At 45.4% G+C, this 17,442-nt stretch overlaps 33 non-coding genes across 33 annotated transcripts; 8 read left to right on the forward strand and 25 right to left on the reverse strand.

Moving 5' to 3' along the window:
• Positions 1-335: 335 nt before the first annotated feature.
• On the reverse strand, positions 336-421 carry TRNAY-GUA (transfer RNA tyrosine (anticodon GUA)). Its single transcript is given in 2 exon segments — positions 336-371; positions 385-421. It is a non-coding gene; the product is annotated as a tRNA-Tyr (tRNA).
• A 756-nt stretch (positions 422-1,177) lies between these two features.
• Positions 1,178-1,249, reverse strand: TRNAA-UGC (transfer RNA alanine (anticodon UGC)). The gene has a single exon. It is a non-coding gene; the product is annotated as a tRNA-Ala (tRNA).
• A 164-nt stretch (positions 1,250-1,413) lies between these two features.
• TRNAM-CAU (transfer RNA methionine (anticodon CAU)) lies at positions 1,414-1,486 on the forward strand. The gene has a single exon. It is a non-coding gene; the product is annotated as a tRNA-Met (tRNA).
• A 195-nt stretch (positions 1,487-1,681) lies between these two features.
• TRNAA-CGC (transfer RNA alanine (anticodon CGC)) lies at positions 1,682-1,753 on the reverse strand. The gene has a single exon. It is a non-coding gene; the product is annotated as a tRNA-Ala (tRNA).
• A 613-nt stretch (positions 1,754-2,366) lies between these two features.
• TRNAY-GUA (transfer RNA tyrosine (anticodon GUA)) lies at positions 2,367-2,452 on the reverse strand. The gene is given in 2 exon segments: positions 2,367-2,402; positions 2,416-2,452. It is a non-coding gene; the product is annotated as a tRNA-Tyr (tRNA).
• A 756-nt stretch (positions 2,453-3,208) lies between these two features.
• Positions 3,209-3,280, reverse strand: TRNAA-UGC (transfer RNA alanine (anticodon UGC)). Its single transcript has one exon. It is a non-coding gene; the product is annotated as a tRNA-Ala (tRNA).
• A 164-nt stretch (positions 3,281-3,444) lies between these two features.
• Positions 3,445-3,517, forward strand: TRNAM-CAU (transfer RNA methionine (anticodon CAU)). Its single transcript has one exon. It is a non-coding gene; the product is annotated as a tRNA-Met (tRNA).
• Positions 3,518-3,712: 195 nt separating this feature from the next.
• On the reverse strand, positions 3,713-3,784 carry TRNAA-CGC (transfer RNA alanine (anticodon CGC)). Its single transcript has one exon. It is a non-coding gene; the product is annotated as a tRNA-Ala (tRNA).
• A 613-nt stretch (positions 3,785-4,397) lies between these two features.
• TRNAY-GUA (transfer RNA tyrosine (anticodon GUA)) lies at positions 4,398-4,483 on the reverse strand. Its single transcript is given in 2 exon segments — positions 4,398-4,433; positions 4,447-4,483. It is a non-coding gene; the product is annotated as a tRNA-Tyr (tRNA).
• A 756-nt stretch (positions 4,484-5,239) lies between these two features.
• TRNAA-UGC (transfer RNA alanine (anticodon UGC)) lies at positions 5,240-5,311 on the reverse strand. Its single transcript has one exon. It is a non-coding gene; the product is annotated as a tRNA-Ala (tRNA).
• Positions 5,312-5,475: 164 nt separating this feature from the next.
• TRNAM-CAU (transfer RNA methionine (anticodon CAU)) lies at positions 5,476-5,548 on the forward strand. The gene has a single exon. It is a non-coding gene; the product is annotated as a tRNA-Met (tRNA).
• Positions 5,549-5,743: 195 nt separating this feature from the next.
• On the reverse strand, positions 5,744-5,815 carry TRNAA-CGC (transfer RNA alanine (anticodon CGC)). The gene has a single exon. It is a non-coding gene; the product is annotated as a tRNA-Ala (tRNA).
• Positions 5,816-6,428: 613 nt separating this feature from the next.
• Positions 6,429-6,514, reverse strand: TRNAY-GUA (transfer RNA tyrosine (anticodon GUA)). The gene is given in 2 exon segments: positions 6,429-6,464; positions 6,478-6,514. It is a non-coding gene; the product is annotated as a tRNA-Tyr (tRNA).
• A 756-nt stretch (positions 6,515-7,270) lies between these two features.
• On the reverse strand, positions 7,271-7,342 carry TRNAA-UGC (transfer RNA alanine (anticodon UGC)). The gene has a single exon. It is a non-coding gene; the product is annotated as a tRNA-Ala (tRNA).
• Positions 7,343-7,506: 164 nt separating this feature from the next.
• TRNAM-CAU (transfer RNA methionine (anticodon CAU)) lies at positions 7,507-7,579 on the forward strand. Its single transcript has one exon. It is a non-coding gene; the product is annotated as a tRNA-Met (tRNA).
• A 195-nt stretch (positions 7,580-7,774) lies between these two features.
• TRNAA-CGC (transfer RNA alanine (anticodon CGC)) lies at positions 7,775-7,846 on the reverse strand. The gene has a single exon. It is a non-coding gene; the product is annotated as a tRNA-Ala (tRNA).
• Positions 7,847-8,459: 613 nt separating this feature from the next.
• TRNAY-GUA (transfer RNA tyrosine (anticodon GUA)) lies at positions 8,460-8,545 on the reverse strand. The gene is given in 2 exon segments: positions 8,460-8,495; positions 8,509-8,545. It is a non-coding gene; the product is annotated as a tRNA-Tyr (tRNA).
• Positions 8,546-9,301: 756 nt separating this feature from the next.
• On the reverse strand, positions 9,302-9,373 carry TRNAA-UGC (transfer RNA alanine (anticodon UGC)). The gene has a single exon. It is a non-coding gene; the product is annotated as a tRNA-Ala (tRNA).
• Positions 9,374-9,537: 164 nt separating this feature from the next.
• TRNAM-CAU (transfer RNA methionine (anticodon CAU)) lies at positions 9,538-9,610 on the forward strand. The gene has a single exon. It is a non-coding gene; the product is annotated as a tRNA-Met (tRNA).
• Positions 9,611-9,805: 195 nt separating this feature from the next.
• TRNAA-CGC (transfer RNA alanine (anticodon CGC)) lies at positions 9,806-9,877 on the reverse strand. Its single transcript has one exon. It is a non-coding gene; the product is annotated as a tRNA-Ala (tRNA).
• Positions 9,878-10,490: 613 nt separating this feature from the next.
• Positions 10,491-10,576, reverse strand: TRNAY-GUA (transfer RNA tyrosine (anticodon GUA)). The gene is given in 2 exon segments: positions 10,491-10,526; positions 10,540-10,576. It is a non-coding gene; the product is annotated as a tRNA-Tyr (tRNA).
• Positions 10,577-11,332: 756 nt separating this feature from the next.
• On the reverse strand, positions 11,333-11,404 carry TRNAA-UGC (transfer RNA alanine (anticodon UGC)). The gene has a single exon. It is a non-coding gene; the product is annotated as a tRNA-Ala (tRNA).
• Positions 11,405-11,568: 164 nt separating this feature from the next.
• Positions 11,569-11,641, forward strand: TRNAM-CAU (transfer RNA methionine (anticodon CAU)). The gene has a single exon. It is a non-coding gene; the product is annotated as a tRNA-Met (tRNA).
• A 195-nt stretch (positions 11,642-11,836) lies between these two features.
• TRNAA-CGC (transfer RNA alanine (anticodon CGC)) lies at positions 11,837-11,908 on the reverse strand. Its single transcript has one exon. It is a non-coding gene; the product is annotated as a tRNA-Ala (tRNA).
• Positions 11,909-12,521: 613 nt separating this feature from the next.
• On the reverse strand, positions 12,522-12,607 carry TRNAY-GUA (transfer RNA tyrosine (anticodon GUA)). The gene is given in 2 exon segments: positions 12,522-12,557; positions 12,571-12,607. It is a non-coding gene; the product is annotated as a tRNA-Tyr (tRNA).
• A 756-nt stretch (positions 12,608-13,363) lies between these two features.
• TRNAA-UGC (transfer RNA alanine (anticodon UGC)) lies at positions 13,364-13,435 on the reverse strand. The gene has a single exon. It is a non-coding gene; the product is annotated as a tRNA-Ala (tRNA).
• Positions 13,436-13,599: 164 nt separating this feature from the next.
• On the forward strand, positions 13,600-13,672 carry TRNAM-CAU (transfer RNA methionine (anticodon CAU)). Its single transcript has one exon. It is a non-coding gene; the product is annotated as a tRNA-Met (tRNA).
• A 195-nt stretch (positions 13,673-13,867) lies between these two features.
• On the reverse strand, positions 13,868-13,939 carry TRNAA-CGC (transfer RNA alanine (anticodon CGC)). The gene has a single exon. It is a non-coding gene; the product is annotated as a tRNA-Ala (tRNA).
• Positions 13,940-14,552: 613 nt separating this feature from the next.
• On the reverse strand, positions 14,553-14,638 carry TRNAY-GUA (transfer RNA tyrosine (anticodon GUA)). Its single transcript is given in 2 exon segments — positions 14,553-14,588; positions 14,602-14,638. It is a non-coding gene; the product is annotated as a tRNA-Tyr (tRNA).
• An 861-nt stretch (positions 14,639-15,499) lies between these two features.
• On the reverse strand, positions 15,500-15,571 carry TRNAA-UGC (transfer RNA alanine (anticodon UGC)). Its single transcript has one exon. It is a non-coding gene; the product is annotated as a tRNA-Ala (tRNA).
• Positions 15,572-15,735: 164 nt separating this feature from the next.
• On the forward strand, positions 15,736-15,808 carry TRNAM-CAU (transfer RNA methionine (anticodon CAU)). The gene has a single exon. It is a non-coding gene; the product is annotated as a tRNA-Met (tRNA).
• Positions 15,809-16,003: 195 nt separating this feature from the next.
• On the reverse strand, positions 16,004-16,075 carry TRNAA-CGC (transfer RNA alanine (anticodon CGC)). Its single transcript has one exon. It is a non-coding gene; the product is annotated as a tRNA-Ala (tRNA).
• Positions 16,076-16,688: 613 nt separating this feature from the next.
• On the reverse strand, positions 16,689-16,774 carry TRNAY-GUA (transfer RNA tyrosine (anticodon GUA)). The gene is given in 2 exon segments: positions 16,689-16,724; positions 16,738-16,774. It is a non-coding gene; the product is annotated as a tRNA-Tyr (tRNA).
• Positions 16,775-17,442: the final 668 nt, after the last annotated feature.

The following is a 17,442-nucleotide window of genomic DNA, read 5'->3' on the forward strand; positions in this document are numbered from 1 at the left end:
TCCATTGGCTATGCCCTCTTGCCCATCGGTGGACACTCAAATTGAAGGCAAGTCACAGTGTGATTGGCTGCCAAGCAGCTACCGTGGTGCAATGCAATTGGAAGTCTGCCAAGGGCATACATGTACTAATGCAATGCTTTGGTAGCAGTTTTGATCAGCAGGTTTCCTTTACTGTTCTTCACGCCTCCCCTAGCGATGACTATGTCATCAATTCCCTTTGAAAGCAGATAGAGTACGCTTCTTTTCCAGTATTTATCGAAGCTCGGGGACTTTTTCATAATCAACGGAAGGTATTGTTGATTAACAGCAAAAGACATGGAAATGAAACCACAAAATCCTTCGAGCCGGATTTGAACCAGCGACCTAAGGATGCCCGAATTAATGCTACAGTCCTCCGCTCTACCAACTGAGCTATCGAAGGAGGGGTAGCAGAAGCTCATAGCACTGAAATTACCTCTCGCTCAAGAAAGGTTGTGGGGGGTGGGGACCAGGAGCAGACAGATGAAAATCATCAATATTAATCGCGGCTCCCTCTCAAAGCTACCACTTCTGAGAGCACACTGTGAGTTACGTCTTATCACCTCAAAGGAGGATTTCACACCAAAGTGGATGTTCCGTCTTGGCTTGGTGAAAAGCAGGGGCGCCGCAATGATGAATTTTACAGAAAGGAAAGGAACTTTGATACAAAGACCTTAGGAAGCATTGGTGGCAAATGGATGGAAGGCTTTAACCGTGAGAAAAATGACAGAAAGTTATGGGAGTCATTACCACGCACCCAGCTTCAAGAACATGCATTTTGGGTTCATTTTTGAAAGGAAAGAGAATGGAAAAATCAGTAGAGTAAAGGCAACATATTCAGTTTTTCTTGAAGCTACTGTAGAGAGTCTCTGGTTTAGAGGAAGAACCCTTACCAATGACCAAGATGGCTGCCACCGATTTCTATCCTAAATGTATTAAGATTGCCAAGATTAATCATCACTTTGATGGCTTAAACAAGTAAGATTCTTTGGTTCTATAAGCATCAAAAATGAGATAGCCCCATTTCATGGGGTTTTCCAAGGCACACGTCTCACAGTTTAAGTGGGGTTCGTATCCCAGTTGCATGACATAACTCTTCCTTAATACTGACAGCCAGCCTAGTTTTCAGCCAAAATCCAAGATAAGCATGGCAAAAGTCTGGAGATGCCGGGGATTGAACCCGGGGCCTCATACATGCAAAGCATGCGCTCTACCACTGAGCTACATCCCCTTGTATGCCAAGTTTTACTGTATGCATGGAAACCCTGAATGTAAGTGTCTGCCAAGTCAACCCACTTGACACTGCAGCATAAAGTCTCAGTCAGGAAAATCCTTAAGCCTCGCACCTGGATTATCTTCCTGGTCTATAGTCTTGTTTAGAGATGCTTGTGTGCAGCCTTCTTAGCGCAGTAGGCAGCGCGTCAGTCTCATAATCTGAAGGTCCTGAGCTCGATCCTCAGAGAGGGCATTTATTTCCTCCTTTTGGCAAGCAAAATTCTCAGATTTTCTTGAAAAGTGGAAACTATGCCTATTTCAAACAATATTTTTCAATGCAACCTATTTGAGTGGGGTTCTGACCCCCCAACTGCCTGAGAAACCTCAACTTTCCACAAGGTGGCAGGCTAGCCTTCTGGAAAAAGCCGAGATACAGAACAGCGACTCCTGGAGATGCCGGGGATTGAACCCGGGGCCTCATACATGCGAAGCATTCGCTCTACCACTGAGCTACATCCCCTCCACTGCCCTCTAAAGTTTTGCTGGATGCAAGGAGACTCTGGAGCCCACGGACTGCAAAGTCTCGATTTGAGACTAGAATGTAAAGTGTCAGGCATGAAATTGCCCACGCCTTACGTGAGGGCTGTCTTCATGGAGCATATACTTAGTGCAATCAGGGTTCGATTCTCCGGCAGGGCTTTTATTTGCTCAGTTTGGAATGCAAAACTTCTCAGGATTTCCCCAAATGTGTAAACTGTTGGTCTACTTTCCAGCTTGCTCAGCCTTTCGGGGGATGATTCCATTGGCTATGCCCTCTTGCCCATCGGTGGACACTCAAATTGAAGGCAAGTCACAGTGTGATTGGCTGCCAAGCAGCTACCGTGGTGCAATGCAATTGGAAGTCTGCCAAGGGCATACATGTACTAATGCAATGCTTTGGTAGCAGTTTTGATCAGCAGGTTTCCTTTACTGTTCTTCACGCCTCCCCTAGCGATGACTATGTCATCAATTCCCTTTGAAAGCAGATAGAGTACGCTTCTTTTCCAGTATTTATCGAAGCTCGGGGACTTTTTCATAATCAACGGAAGGTATTGTTGATTAACAGCAAAAGACATGGAAATGAAACCACAAAATCCTTCGAGCCGGATTTGAACCAGCGACCTAAGGATGCCCGAATTAATGCTACAGTCCTCCGCTCTACCAACTGAGCTATCGAAGGAGGGGTAGCAGAAGCTCATAGCACTGAAATTACCTCTCGCTCAAGAAAGGTTGTGGGGGGTGGGGACCAGGAGCAGACAGATGAAAATCATCAATATTAATCGCGGCTCCCTCTCAAAGCTACCACTTCTGAGAGCACACTGTGAGTTACGTCTTATCACCTCAAAGGAGGATTTCACACCAAAGTGGATGTTCCGTCTTGGCTTGGTGAAAAGCAGGGGCGCCGCAATGATGAATTTTACAGAAAGGAAAGGAACTTTGATACAAAGACCTTAGGAAGCATTGGTGGCAAATGGATGGAAGGCTTTAACCGTGAGAAAAATGACAGAAAGTTATGGGAGTCATTACCACGCACCCAGCTTCAAGAACATGCATTTTGGGTTCATTTTTGAAAGGAAAGAGAATGGAAAAATCAGTAGAGTAAAGGCAACATATTCAGTTTTTCTTGAAGCTACTGTAGAGAGTCTCTGGTTTAGAGGAAGAACCCTTACCAATGACCAAGATGGCTGCCACCGATTTCTATCCTAAATGTATTAAGATTGCCAAGATTAATCATCACTTTGATGGCTTAAACAAGTAAGATTCTTTGGTTCTATAAGCATCAAAAATGAGATAGCCCCATTTCATGGGGTTTTCCAAGGCACACGTCTCACAGTTTAAGTGGGGTTCGTATCCCAGTTGCATGACATATCTCTTCCTTAATACTGACAGCCAGCCTAGTTTTCTGCCAAAATCCAAGATAAGCATGGCAAAAGTCTGGAGATGCCGGGGATTGAACCCGGGGCCTCATACATGCAAAGCATGCGCTCTACCACTGAGCTACATCCCCTTGTATGCCAAGTTTTACTGTATGCATGGAAACCCTGAATGTAAGTGTCTGCCAAGTCAACCCACTTGACACTGCAGCATAAAGTCTCAGTCAGGAAAATCCTTAAGCCTCGCACCTGGATTATCTTCCTGGTCTATAGTCTTGTTTAGAGATGCTTGTGTGCAGCCTTCTTAGCGCAGTAGGCAGCGCGTCAGTCTCATAATCTGAAGGTCCTGAGTTCGATCCTCAGAGAGGGCATTTATTTCCTCCTTTTGGCAAGCAAAATTCTCAGATTTTCTTGAAAAGTGGAAACTATGCCTATTTCAAACAATATTTTTCAATGCAACCTATTTGAGTGGGGTTCTGACCCCCCAACTGCCTGAGAAACCTCAACTTTCCACAAGGTGGCAGGCTAGCCTTCTGGAAAAAGCCGAGATACAGAACAGCGACTCCTGGAGATGCCGGGGATTGAACCCGGGGCCTCATACATGCGAAGCATGCGCTCTACCACTGAGCTACATCCCCTCCACTGCTCTCTAAAGTTTTGCTGGATGCAAGGAGACTCTGGAGCCCACGGACTGCAAAGTCTCGATTTGAGACTAGAATGTAAAGTGTCAGGCATGAAATTGCCCACGCCTTACGTGAGGGCTGTCTTCATGGAGCATATACTTAGTGCAATCAGGGTTCGATTCTCCGGCAGGGCTTTTATTTGCTCAGTTTGGAATGCAAAACTTCTCAGGATTTCCCCAAATGTGTAAACTGTTGGTCTACTTTCCAGCTTGCTCAGCCTTTCGGGGGATGATTCCATTGGCTATGCCCTCTTGCCCATCGGTGGACACTCAAATTGAAGGCAAGTCACAGTGTGATTGGCTGCCAAGCAGCTACCGTGGTGCAATGCAATTGGAAGTCTGCCAAGGGCATACATGTACTAATGCAATGCTTTGGTAGCAGTTTTGATCAGCAGGTTTCCTTTACTGTTCTTCACGCCTCCCCTAGCGATGACTATGTCATCAATTCCCTTTGAAAGCAGATAGAGTACGCTTCTTTTCCAGTATTTATCGAAGCTCGGGGACTTTTTCATAATCAACGGAAGGTATTGTTGATTAACAGCAAAAGACATGGAAATGAAACCACAAAATCCTTCGAGCCGGATTTGAACCAGCGACCTAAGGATGCCCGAATTAATGCTACAGTCCTCCGCTCTACCAACTGAGCTATCGAAGGAGGGGTAGCAGAAGCTCATAGCACTGAAATTACCTCTCGCTCAAGAAAGGTTGTGGGGGGTGGGGACCAGGAGCAGACAGATGAAAATCATCAATATTAATCGCGGCTCCCTCTCAAAGCTACCACTTCTGAGAGCACACTGTGAGTTACGTCTTATCACCTCAAAGGAGGATTTCACACCAAAGTGGATGTTCCGTCTTGGCTTGGTGAAAAGCAGGGGCGCCGCAATGATGAATTTTACAGAAAGGAAAGGAACTTTGATACAAAGACCTTAGGAAGCATTGGTGGCAAATGGATGGAAGGCTTTAACCGTGAGAAAAATGACAGAAAGTTATGGGAGTCATTACCACGCACCCAGCTTCAAGAACATGCATTTTGGGTTCATTTTTGAAAGGAAAGAGAATGGAAAAATCAGTAGAGTAAAGGCAACATATTCAGTTTTTCTTGAAGCTACTGTAGAGAGTCTCTGGTTTAGAGGAAGAACCCTTACCAATGACCAAGATGGCTGCCACCGATTTCTATCCTAAATGTATTAAGATTGCCAAGATTAATCATCACTTTGATGGCTTAAACAAGTAAGATTCTTTGGTTCTATAAGCATCAAAAATGAGATAGCCCCATTTCATGGGGTTTTCCAAGGCACACGTCTCACAGTTTAAGTGGGGTTCGTATCCCAGTTGCATGACATAACTCTTCCTTAATACTGACAGCCAGCCTAGTTTTCAGCCAAAATCCAAGATAAGCATGGCAAAAGTCTGGAGATGCCGGGGATTGAACCCGGGGCCTCATACATGCAAAGCATGCGCTCTACCACTGAGCTACATCCCCTTGTATGCCAAGTTTTACTGTATGCATGGAAACCCTGAATGTAAGTGTCTGCCAAGTCAACCCACTTGACACTGCAGCATAAAGTCTCAGTCAGGAAAATCCTTAAGCCTCGCACCTGGATTATCTTCCTGGTCTATAGTCTTGTTTAGAGATGCTTGTGTGCAGCCTTCTTAGCGCAGTAGGCAGCGCGTCAGTCTCATAATCTGAAGGTCCTGAGCTCGATCCTCAGAGAGGGCATTTATTTCCTCCTTTTGGCAAGCAAAATTCTCAGATTTTCTTGAAAAGTGGAAACTATGCCTATTTCAAACAATATTTTTCAATGCAACCTATTTGAGTGGGGTTCTGACCCCCCAACTGCCTGAGAAACCTCAACTTTCCACAAGGTGGCAGGCTAGCCTTCTGGAAAAAGCCGAGATACAGAACAGCGACTCCTGGAGATGCCGGGGATTGAACCCGGGGCCTCATACATGCGAAGCATTCGCTCTACCACTGAGCTACATCCCCTCCACTGCCCTCTAAAGTTTTGCTGGATGCAAGGAGACTCTGGAGCCCACGGACTGCAAAGTCTCGATTTGAGACTAGAATGTAAAGTGTCAGGCATGAAATTGCCCACGCCTTACGTGAGGGCTGTCTTCATGGAGCATATACTTAGTGCAATCAGGGTTCGATTCTCCGGCAGGGCTTTTATTTGCTCAGTTTGGAATGCAAAACTTCTCAGGATTTCCCCAAATGTGTAAACTGTTGGTCTACTTTCCAGCTTGCTCAGCCTTTCGGGGGATGATTCCATTGGCTATGCCCTCTTGCCCATCGGTGGACACTCAAATTGAAGGCAAGTCACAGTGTGATTGGCTGCCAAGCAGCTACCGTGGTGCAATGCAATTGGAAGTCTGCCAAGGGCATACATGTACTAATGCAATGCTTTGGTAGCAGTTTTGATCAGCAGGTTTCCTTTACTGTTCTTCACGCCTCCCCTAGCGATGACTATGTCATCAATTCCCTTTGAAAGCAGATAGAGTACGCTTCTTTTCCAGTATTTATCGAAGCTCGGGGACTTTTTCATAATCAACGGAAGGTATTGTTGATTAACAGCAAAAGACATGGAAATGAAACCACAAAATCCTTCGAGCCGGATTTGAACCAGCGACCTAAGGATGCCCGAATTAATGCTACAGTCCTCCGCTCTACCAACTGAGCTATCGAAGGAGGGGTAGCAGAAGCTCATAGCACTGAAATTACCTCTCGCTCAAGAAAGGTTGTGGGGGGTGGGGACCAGGAGCAGACAGATGAAAATCATCAATATTAATCGCGGCTCCCTCTCAAAGCTACCACTTCTGAGAGCACACTGTGAGTTACGTCTTATCACCTCAAAGGAGGATTTCACACCAAAGTGGATGTTCCGTCTTGGCTTGGTGAAAAGCAGGGGCGCCGCAATGATGAATTTTACAGAAAGGAAAGGAACTTTGATACAAAGACCTTAGGAAGCATTGGTGGCAAATGGATGGAAGGCTTTAACCGTGAGAAAAATGACAGAAAGTTATGGGAGTCATTACCACGCACCCAGCTTCAAGAACATGCATTTTGGGTTCATTTTTGAAAGGAAAGAGAATGGAAAAATCAGTAGAGTAAAGGCAACATATTCAGTTTTTCTTGAAGCTACTGTAGAGAGTCTCTGGTTTAGAGGAAGAACCCTTACCAATGACCAAGATGGCTGCCACCGATTTCTATCCTAAATGTATTAAGATTGCCAAGATTAATCATCACTTTGATGGCTTAAACAAGTAAGATTCTTTGGTTCTATAAGCATCAAAAATGAGATAGCCCCATTTCATGGGGTTTTCCAAGGCACACGTCTCACAGTTTAAGTGGGGTTCGTATCCCAGTTGCATGACATATCTCTTCCTTAATACTGACAGCCAGCCTAGTTTTCTGCCAAAATCCAAGATAAGCATGGCAAAAGTCTGGAGATGCCGGGGATTGAACCCGGGGCCTCATACATGCAAAGCATGCGCTCTACCACTGAGCTACATCCCCTTGTATGCCAAGTTTTACTGTATGCATGGAAACCCTGAATGTAAGTGTCTGCCAAGTCAACCCACTTGACACTGCAGCATAAAGTCTCAGTCAGGAAAATCCTTAAGCCTCGCACCTGGATTATCTTCCTGGTCTATAGTCTTGTTTAGAGATGCTTGTGTGCAGCCTTCTTAGCGCAGTAGGCAGCGCGTCAGTCTCATAATCTGAAGGTCCTGAGTTCGATCCTCAGAGAGGGCATTTATTTCCTCCTTTTGGCAAGCAAAATTCTCAGATTTTCTTGAAAAGTGGAAACTATGCCTATTTCAAACAATATTTTTCAATGCAACCTATTTGAGTGGGGTTCTGACCCCCCAACTGCCTGAGAAACCTCAACTTTCCACAAGGTGGCAGGCTAGCCTTCTGGAAAAAGCCGAGATACAGAACAGCGACTCCTGGAGATGCCGGGGATTGAACCCGGGGCCTCATACATGCGAAGCATGCGCTCTACCACTGAGCTACATCCCCTCCACTGCTCTCTAAAGTTTTGCTGGATGCAAGGAGACTCTGGAGCCCACGGACTGCAAAGTCTCGATTTGAGACTAGAATGTAAAGTGTCAGGCATGAAATTGCCCACGCCTTACGTGAGGGCTGTCTTCATGGAGCATATACTTAGTGCAATCAGGGTTCGATTCTCCGGCAGGGCTTTTATTTGCTCAGTTTGGAATGCAAAACTTCTCAGGATTTCCCCAAATGTGTAAACTGTTGGTCTACTTTCCAGCTTGCTCAGCCTTTCGGGGGATGATTCCATTGGCTATGCCCTCTTGCCCATCGGTGGACACTCAAATTGAAGGCAAGTCACAGTGTGATTGGCTGCCAAGCAGCTACCGTGGTGCAATGCAATTGGAAGTCTGCCAAGGGCATACATGTACTAATGCAATGCTTTGGTAGCAGTTTTGATCAGCAGGTTTCCTTTACTGTTCTTCACGCCTCCCCTAGCGATGACTATGTCATCAATTCCCTTTGAAAGCAGATAGAGTACGCTTCTTTTCCAGTATTTATCGAAGCTCGGGGACTTTTTCATAATCAACGGAAGGTATTGTTGATTAACAGCAAAAGACATGGAAATGAAACCACAAAATCCTTCGAGCCGGATTTGAACCAGCGACCTAAGGATGCCCGAATTAATGCTACAGTCCTCCGCTCTACCAACTGAGCTATCGAAGGAGGGGTAGCAGAAGCTCATAGCACTGAAATTACCTCTCGCTCAAGAAAGGTTGTGGGGGGTGGGGACCAGGAGCAGACAGATGAAAATCATCAATATTAATCGCGGCTCCCTCTCAAAGCTACCACTTCTGAGAGCACACTGTGAGTTACGTCTTATCACCTCAAAGGAGGATTTCACACCAAAGTGGATGTTCCGTCTTGGCTTGGTGAAAAGCAGGGGCGCCGCAATGATGAATTTTACAGAAAGGAAAGGAACTTTGATACAAAGACCTTAGGAAGCATTGGTGGCAAATGGATGGAAGGCTTTAACCGTGAGAAAAATGACAGAAAGTTATGGGAGTCATTACCACGCACCCAGCTTCAAGAACATGCATTTTGGGTTCATTTTTGAAAGGAAAGAGAATGGAAAAATCAGTAGAGTAAAGGCAACATATTCAGTTTTTCTTGAAGCTACTGTAGAGAGTCTCTGGTTTAGAGGAAGAACCCTTACCAATGACCAAGATGGCTGCCACCGATTTCTATCCTAAATGTATTAAGATTGCCAAGATTAATCATCACTTTGATGGCTTAAACAAGTAAGATTCTTTGGTTCTATAAGCATCAAAAATGAGATAGCCCCATTTCATGGGGTTTTCCAAGGCACACGTCTCACAGTTTAAGTGGGGTTCGTATCCCAGTTGCATGACATAACTCTTCCTTAATACTGACAGCCAGCCTAGTTTTCAGCCAAAATCCAAGATAAGCATGGCAAAAGTCTGGAGATGCCGGGGATTGAACCCGGGGCCTCATACATGCAAAGCATGCGCTCTACCACTGAGCTACATCCCCTTGTATGCCAAGTTTTACTGTATGCATGGAAACCCTGAATGTAAGTGTCTGCCAAGTCAACCCACTTGACACTGCAGCATAAAGTCTCAGTCAGGAAAATCCTTAAGCCTCGCACCTGGATTATCTTCCTGGTCTATAGTCTTGTTTAGAGATGCTTGTGTGCAGCCTTCTTAGCGCAGTAGGCAGCGCGTCAGTCTCATAATCTGAAGGTCCTGAGTTCGATCCTCAGAGAGGGCATTTATTTCCTCCTTTTGGCAAGCAAAATTCTCAGATTTTCTTGAAAAGTGGAAACTATGCCTATTTCAAACAATATTTTTCAATGCAACCTATTTGAGTGGGGTTCTGACCCCCCAACTGCCTGAGAAACCTCAACTTTCCACAAGGTGGCAGGCTAGCCTTCTGGAAAAAGCCGAGATACAGAACAGCGACTCCTGGAGATGCCGGGGATTGAACCCGGGGCCTCATACATGCGAAGCATGCGCTCTACCACTGAGCTACATCCCCTCCACTGCCCTCTAAAGTTTTGCTGGATGCAAGGAGACTCTGGAGCCCACGGACTGCAAAGTCTCGATTTGAGACTAGAATGTAAAGTGTCAGGCATGAAATTGCCCACGCCTTACGTGAGGGCTGTCTTCATGGAGCATATACTTAGTGCAATCAGGGTTCGATTCTCCGGCAGGGCTTTTATTTGCTCAGTTTGGAATGCAAAACTTCTCAGGATTTCCCCAAATGTGTAAACTGTTGGTCTACTTTCCAGCTTGCTCAGCCTTTCGGGGGATGATTCCATTGGCTATGCCCTCTTGCCCATCGGTGGACACTCAAATTGAAGGCAAGTCACAGTGTGATTGGCTGCCAAGCAGCTACCGTGGTGCAATGCAATTGGAAGTCTGCCAAGGGCATACATGTACTAATGCAATGCTTTGGTAGCAGTTTTGATCAGCAGGTTTCCTTTACTGTTCTTCACGCCTCCCCTAGCGATGACTATGTCATCAATTCCCTTTGAAAGCAGATAGAGTACGCTTCTTTTCCAGTATTTATCGAAGCTCGGGGACTTTTTCATAATCAACGGAAGGTATTGTTGATTAACAGCAAAAGACATGGAAATGAAACCACAAAATCCTTCGAGCCGGATTTGAACCAGCGACCTAAGGATGCCCGAATTAATGCTACAGTCCTCCGCTCTACCAACTGAGCTATCGAAGGAGGGGTAGCAGAAGCTCATAGCACTGAAATTACCTCTCGCTCAAGAAAGGTTGTGGGGGGTGGGGACCAGGAGCAGACAGATGAAAATCATCAATATTAATCGCGGCTCCCTCTCAAAGCTACCACTTCTGAGAGCACACTGTGAGTTACGTCTTATCACCTCAAAGGAGGATTTCACACCAAAGTGGATGTTCCGTCTTGGCTTGGTGAAAAGCAGGGGCGCCGCAATGATGAATTTTACAGAAAGGAAAGGAACTTTGATACAAAGACCTTAGGAAGCATTGGTGGCAAATGGATGGAAGGCTTTAACCGTGAGAAAAATGACAGAAAGTTATGGGAGTCATTACCACGCACCCAGCTTCAAGAACATGCATTTTGGGTTCATTTTTGAAAGGAAAGAGAATGGAAAAATCAGTAGAGTAAAGGCAACATATTCAGTTTTTCTTGAAGCTACTGTAGAGAGTCTCTGGTTTAGAGGAAGAACCCTTACCAATGACCAAGATGGCTGCCACCGATTTCTATCCTAAATGTATTAAGATTGCCAAGATTAATCATCACTTTGATGGCTTAAACAAGTAAGATTCTTTGGTTCTATAAGCATCAAAAATGAGATAGCCCCATTTCATGGGGTTTTCCAAGGCACACGTCTCACAGTTTAAGTGGGGTTCGTATCCCAGTTGCATGACATATCTCTTCCTTAATACTGACAGCCAGCCTAGTTTTCTGCCAAAATCCAAGATAAGCATGGCAAAAGTCTGGAGATGCCGGGGATTGAACCCGGGGCCTCATACATGCAAAGCATGCGCTCTACCACTGAGCTACATCCCCTTGTATGCCAAGTTTTACTGTATGCATGGAAACCCTGAATGTAAGTGTCTGCCAAGTCAACCCACTTGACACTGCAGCATAAAGTCTCAGTCAGGAAAATCCTTAAGCCTCGCACCTGGATTATCTTCCTGGTCTATAGTCTTGTTTAGAGATGCTTGTGTGCAGCCTTCTTAGCGCAGTAGGCAGCGCGTCAGTCTCATAATCTGAAGGTCCTGAGTTCGATCCTCAGAGAGGGCATTTATTTCCTCCTTTTGGCAAGCAAAATTCTCAGATTTTCTTGAAAAGTGGAAACTATGCCTATTTCAAACAATATTTTTCAATGCAACCTATTTAAGTGGGGTTCTGACCCCCCAACTGCCTGAGAAACCTCAACTTTCCACAAGGTGGCAGGCTAGCCTTCTGGAAAAAGCCAAGATACAGAACAGCGACTCCTGGAGATGCCGGGGATTGAACCCGGGGCCTCATACATGCGAAGCATGTGCTCTACCACTGAGCTACATCCCCTCCACTGCCCTCTAAAGTTTTGCTGGATGCAAGGAGACTCTGGAGCCCACGGACTGCAAAGTCTCGATTTGAGACTAGAATGTAAAGTGTCAGGCATGAAATTGCCCACGCCTTACGTGAGGGCTGTCTTCATGGAGCATATACTTAGTGCAATCAGGGTTCGATTCTCCGGCAGGGCTTTTATTTGCTCAGTTTGGAATGCAAAACTTCTCAGGATTTCCCCAAATGTGTAAACTGTTGGTCTACTTTCCAGCTTGCTCAGCCTTTCGGGGGATGATTCCATTGGCTATGCCCTCTTGCCCATCGGTGGACACTCAAATTGAAGGCAAGTCACAGTGTGATTGGCTGCCAAGCAGCTACCGTGGTGCAATGCAATTGGAAGTCTGCCAAGGGCATACATGTACTAATGCAATGCTTTGGTAGCAGTTTTGATCAGCAGGTTTCCTTTACTGTTCTTCACGCCTCCCCTAGCGATGACTATGTCATCAATTCCCTTTGAAAGCAGATAGAGTACGCTTCTTTTCCAGTATTTATCGAAGCTCGGGGACTTTTTCATAATCAACGGAAGGTATTGTTGATTAACAGCAAAAGACATGGAAATGAAACCACAAAATCCTTCGAGCCGGATTTGAACCAGCGACCTAAGGATGCCCGAATTAATGCTACAGTCCTCCGCTCTACCAACTGAGCTATCGAAGGAGGGGTAGCAGAAGCTCATAGCACTGAAATTACCTCTCGCTCAAGAAAGGTTGTGGGGGGTGGGGACCAGGAGCAGACAGATGAAAATCATCAATATTAATCGCGGCTCCCTCTCAAAGCTACCACTTCTGAGAGCACACTGTGAGTTACGTCTTATCACCTCAAAGGAGGATTTCACACCAAAGTGGATGTTCCGTCTTGGCTTGGTGAAAAGCAGGGGCGCCGCAATGATGAATTTTACAGAAAGGAAAGGAACTTTGATACAAAGACCTTAGGAAGCATTGGTGGCAAATGGATGGAAGGCTTTAACCGTGAGAAAAATGACAGAAAGTTATGGGAGTCATTACCACGCACCCAGCTTCAAGAACATGCATTTTGGGTTCATTTTTGAAAGGAAAGAGAATGGAAAAATCAGTAGAGTAAAGGCAACATATTCAGTTTTTCTTGAAGCTACTGTAGAGAGTCTCTGGTTTAGAGGAAGAACCCTTACCAATGACCAAGATGGCTGCCACCGATTTCTATCCTAAATGTATTAAGATTGCCAAGATTAATCATCACTTTGATGGCTTAAACAAGTAAGATTCTTTGGTTCTATAAGCATCAAAAATGAGATAGCCCCATTTCATGGGGTTTTCCAAGGCACACGTCTCACAGTTTAAGTGGGGTTCGTATCCCAGTTGCATGACATATCTCTTCCTTAATACTGACAGCCAGCCTAGTTTTCTGCCAAAATCCAAGATAAGCATGGCAAAAGTCTGGAGATGCCGGGGATTGAACCCGGGGCCTCATACATGCAAAGCATGCGCTCTACCACTGAGCTACATCCCCTTGTATGCCAAGTTTTACTGTATGCATGGAAACCCTGAATGTAAGTGTCTGCCAAGTCAACCCACTTGACACTGCAGCATAAAGTCTCAGTCAGGAAAATCCTTAAGCCTCGCACCTGGATTATCTTCCTGGTCTATAGTCTTGTTTAGAGATGCTTGTGTGCAGCCTTCTTAGCGCAGTAGGCAGCGCGTCAGTCTCATAATCTGAAGGTCCTGAGTTCGTTCCTCAGAGAGGGCATTTATTTCCTCCTTTTGGCAAGCAAAATTCTCAGATTTTCTTGAAAAGTGGAAACTATGCCTATTTCAAACAATATTTTTCAATGCAACCTATTTAAGTGGGGTTCTGACCCCCCAACTGCCTGAGAAACCTCAACTTTCCACAAGGTGGCAGGCTAGCCTTCAGTAAAAAGCCGAGATACAGAACAGCGACTCCTGGAGATGCCGGGGATTGAACCCGGGGCCTCATACATGCGAAGCATGCGCTCTACCACTGAGCTACATCCCCTCCACTGCCCTCTAAAGTTTTGCTGGATGCAAGGAGACTCTGGAGCCCACGGACTGCAAAGTCTCGATTTGAGACTAGAATGTAAAGTGTCAGGCATGAAATTGCCCACGCCTTACGTGAGGGCTGTCTTCATGGAGCATATACTTAGTGCAATCAGGGTTCGATTCTCCGGCAGGGCTTTTATTTGCTCAGTTTGGAATGCAAAACTTCTCAGGATTTCCCCAAATGTGTAAACTGTTGGTCTACTTTCCAGCTTGCTCAGCCTTTCGGGGGATGATTCCATTGGCTATGCCCTCTTGCCCATCGGTGGACACTCAAATTGAAGGCAAGTCACAGTGTGATTGGCTGCCAAGCAGCTACCGTGGTGCAATGCAATTGGAAGTCTGCCAAGGGCATACATGTACTAATGCAATGCTTTGGTAGCAGTTTTGATCAGCAGGTTTCCATTACTGTTCTTCACGCCTCCCCTAGCGATGACTATGTCATCAATTCCCTTTGAAAGCAGATAGAGTACGCTTCTTTTCCAGTATTTATCGAAGCTCGGGGACTTTTTCATAATCAACGGAAGGTATTGTTGATTAACAGCAAAAGACATGGAAATGAAACCACAAAATCCTTCGAGCCGGATTTGAACCAGCGACCTAAGGATGCCCGAATTAATGCTACAGTCCTCCGCTCTACCAACTGAGCTATCGAAGGAGGGGTAGCAGAAGCTCATAGCACTGAAATTACCTCTCGCTCAAGAAAGGTTGTGGGGGGTGGGGACCAGGAGCAGACAGATGAAAATCATCAATATTAATCGCGGCTCCCTCTCAAAGCTACCACTTCTGAGAGCACACTGTGAGTTACGTCTTATCACCTCAAAGGAGGATTTCACACCAAAGTGGATGTTCCGTCTTGGCTTGGTGAAAAGCAGGGGCGCCGCAATGATGAATTTTACAGAAAGGAAAGGAACTTTGATACAAAGACCTTAGGAAGCATTGGTGGCAAATGGATGGAAGCCTTTAACCGTGAGAAAAATGACAGAAAGTTATGGGAGTCATTACCACGCACCCAGCTTCAAGAACATGCATTTTGGGTTCATTTTTGAAAGGAAAGAGAATGGAAAAATCAGTAGAGTAAAGGCAACATATTCAGTTTTTCTTGAAGCTACTGTAGAGAGTCTCTGGTTTAGAGGAAGAACCCTTACCAATGACCAAGATGGCTGCCACAGATTTCTATCCTAAATGTATTAAGATTGCCAAGATTAATCATCACTTTGATGGCTTAAACAAGTAAGATTCTTTGGTTCTATAAGCATCAAAAATGAGATAGCCCCATTTCATGGGGTTTTCCAAGGCACACGTCTCACAGTTTAAGTGGGGTTCGTATCCCAGTTGCATGACATATCTCTTCCTTAACCACTTGGCTGCTAAGGTACATCCCCCTCTTCCCATTGACTTTCCATTGAAATCAATGGAAACTCCATGACGAGTTACCCTTGTCATTAGCACTGAAGGGGTTAATACTGACAGCCAGCCTAGTTTTCTGCCAAAATCCAAGATAAGCATGGCAAAAGTCTGGAGATGCCGGGGATTGAACCCGGGGCCTCATACATGCAAAGCATGCGCTCTACCACTGAGCTACATCCCCTTATATGCCAAGTTTTACTGTATGCATGGAAACCCTGAATGTAAGTGTCTGCCAAGTCAACCCACTTGACACTGCAGCATAAAGTCTCAGTCAGGAAAATCCTTAAGCCTCGCACCTGGATTATCTTCCTGGTCTATAGTCTTGTTTAGAGATGCTTGTGTGCAGCCTTCTTAGCGCAGTAGGCAGCGCGTCAGTCTCATAATCTGAAGGTCCTGAGTTCGATCCTCAGAGAGGGCAATTATTTCCTCCTTTTGGCAAGCAAAATTCTCAGATTTTCTTGAAAAGTGGAAACTATGCCTATTTCAAACAATATTTTTCAATGCAACCTATTTAAGTGGGGTTCTGACCCCCCAACTGCCTGAGAAACCTCAACTTTCCACAAGGTGGCAGGCTAGCCTTCTGGAAAAAGCCGAGATACAGAACAGCGACTCCTGGAGATGCCGGGGATTGAACCCGGGGCCTCATACATGCGAAGCATGCGCTCTACCACTGAGCTACATCCCCTCCACTGCCCTCTAAAGTTTTGCTGGATGCAAGGAGACTCTGGAGCCCACGGACTGCAAAGTCTCGATTTGAGACTAGAATGTAAAGTGTCAGGCATGAAATTGCCCACGCCTTACGTGAGGGCTGTCTTCATGGAGCATATACTTAGTGCAATCAGGGTTCGATTCTCCGGCAGGGCTTTTATTTGCTCAGTTTGGAATGCAAAACTTCTCAGGATTTCCCCAAATGTGTAAACTGTTGGTCTACTTTCCAGCTTGCTCAGCCTTTCGGGGGATGATTCCATTGGCTATGCCCTCTTGCCCATCGGTGGACACTCAAATTGAAGGCAAGTCACAGTGTGATTGGCTGCCAAGCAGCTACCGTGGTGCAATGCAATTGGAAGTCTGCCAAGGGCATACATGTACTAATGCAATGCTTTGGTAGCAGTTTTGATCAGCAGGTTTCCTTTACTGTTCTTCACGCCTCCCCTAGCGATGACTATGTCATCAATTCCCTTTGAAAGCAGATAGAGTACGCTTCTTTTCCAGTATTTATCGAAGCTCGGGGACTTTTTCATAATCAACGGAAGGTATTGTTGATTAACAGCAAAAGACATGGAAATGAAACCACAAAATCCTTCGAGCCGGATTTGAACCAGCGACCTAAGGATGCCCGAATTAATGCTACAGTCCTCCGCTCTACCAACTGAGCTATCGAAGGAGGGGTAGCAGAAGCTCATAGCACTGAAATTACCTCTCGCTCAAGAAAGGTTGTGGGGGGTGGGGACCAGGAGCAGACAGATGAAAATCATCAATATTAATCGCGGCTCCCTCTCAAAGCTACCACTTCTGAGAGCACACTGTGAGTTACGTCTTATCACCTCAAAGGAGGATTTCACACCAAAGTGGATGTTCCGTCTTGGCTTGGTGAAAAGCAGGGGCGCCGCAATGATGAATTTTACAGAAAGGAAAGGAACTTTGATACAAAGACCTTAGGAAGCATTGGTGGCAAATGGATGGAAGCCTTTAACCGTGAGAAAAATGACAGAAAGTTATGGGAGTCATTACCACGCACCCAGCTTCAAGAACATGCATTTTGGGTTCATTTTTGAAAGGAAAGAGAATGGAAAAATCAGTAGAGTAAAGGCAACATATTCAGTTTTTCTTGAAGCTACTGTAGAGAGTCTCTGGTTTAGAGGAAGAACCCTTACCAATGACCAAGATGGCTGCCACCGATTTCTATCCTAAATGTATTAAGATTGCCAAGATTAATCATCACTTTGATGGCTTAAACAAGTAAGATTCTTTGGTTCTATAAGCATCAAAAATGAGATAGCCCCATTTCATGGGGTTTTCCAAGGCACACGTCTCACAGTTTAAGTGGGGTTC

The sequence above is a fragment of the Lissotriton helveticus genome, chromosome 1_2 (genome assembly GCF_964261635.1).
Source record: "Lissotriton helveticus chromosome 1_2, aLisHel1.1, whole genome shotgun sequence".
Lineage (NCBI taxonomy): Eukaryota > Metazoa > Chordata > Amphibia > Caudata > Salamandridae > Lissotriton > Lissotriton helveticus.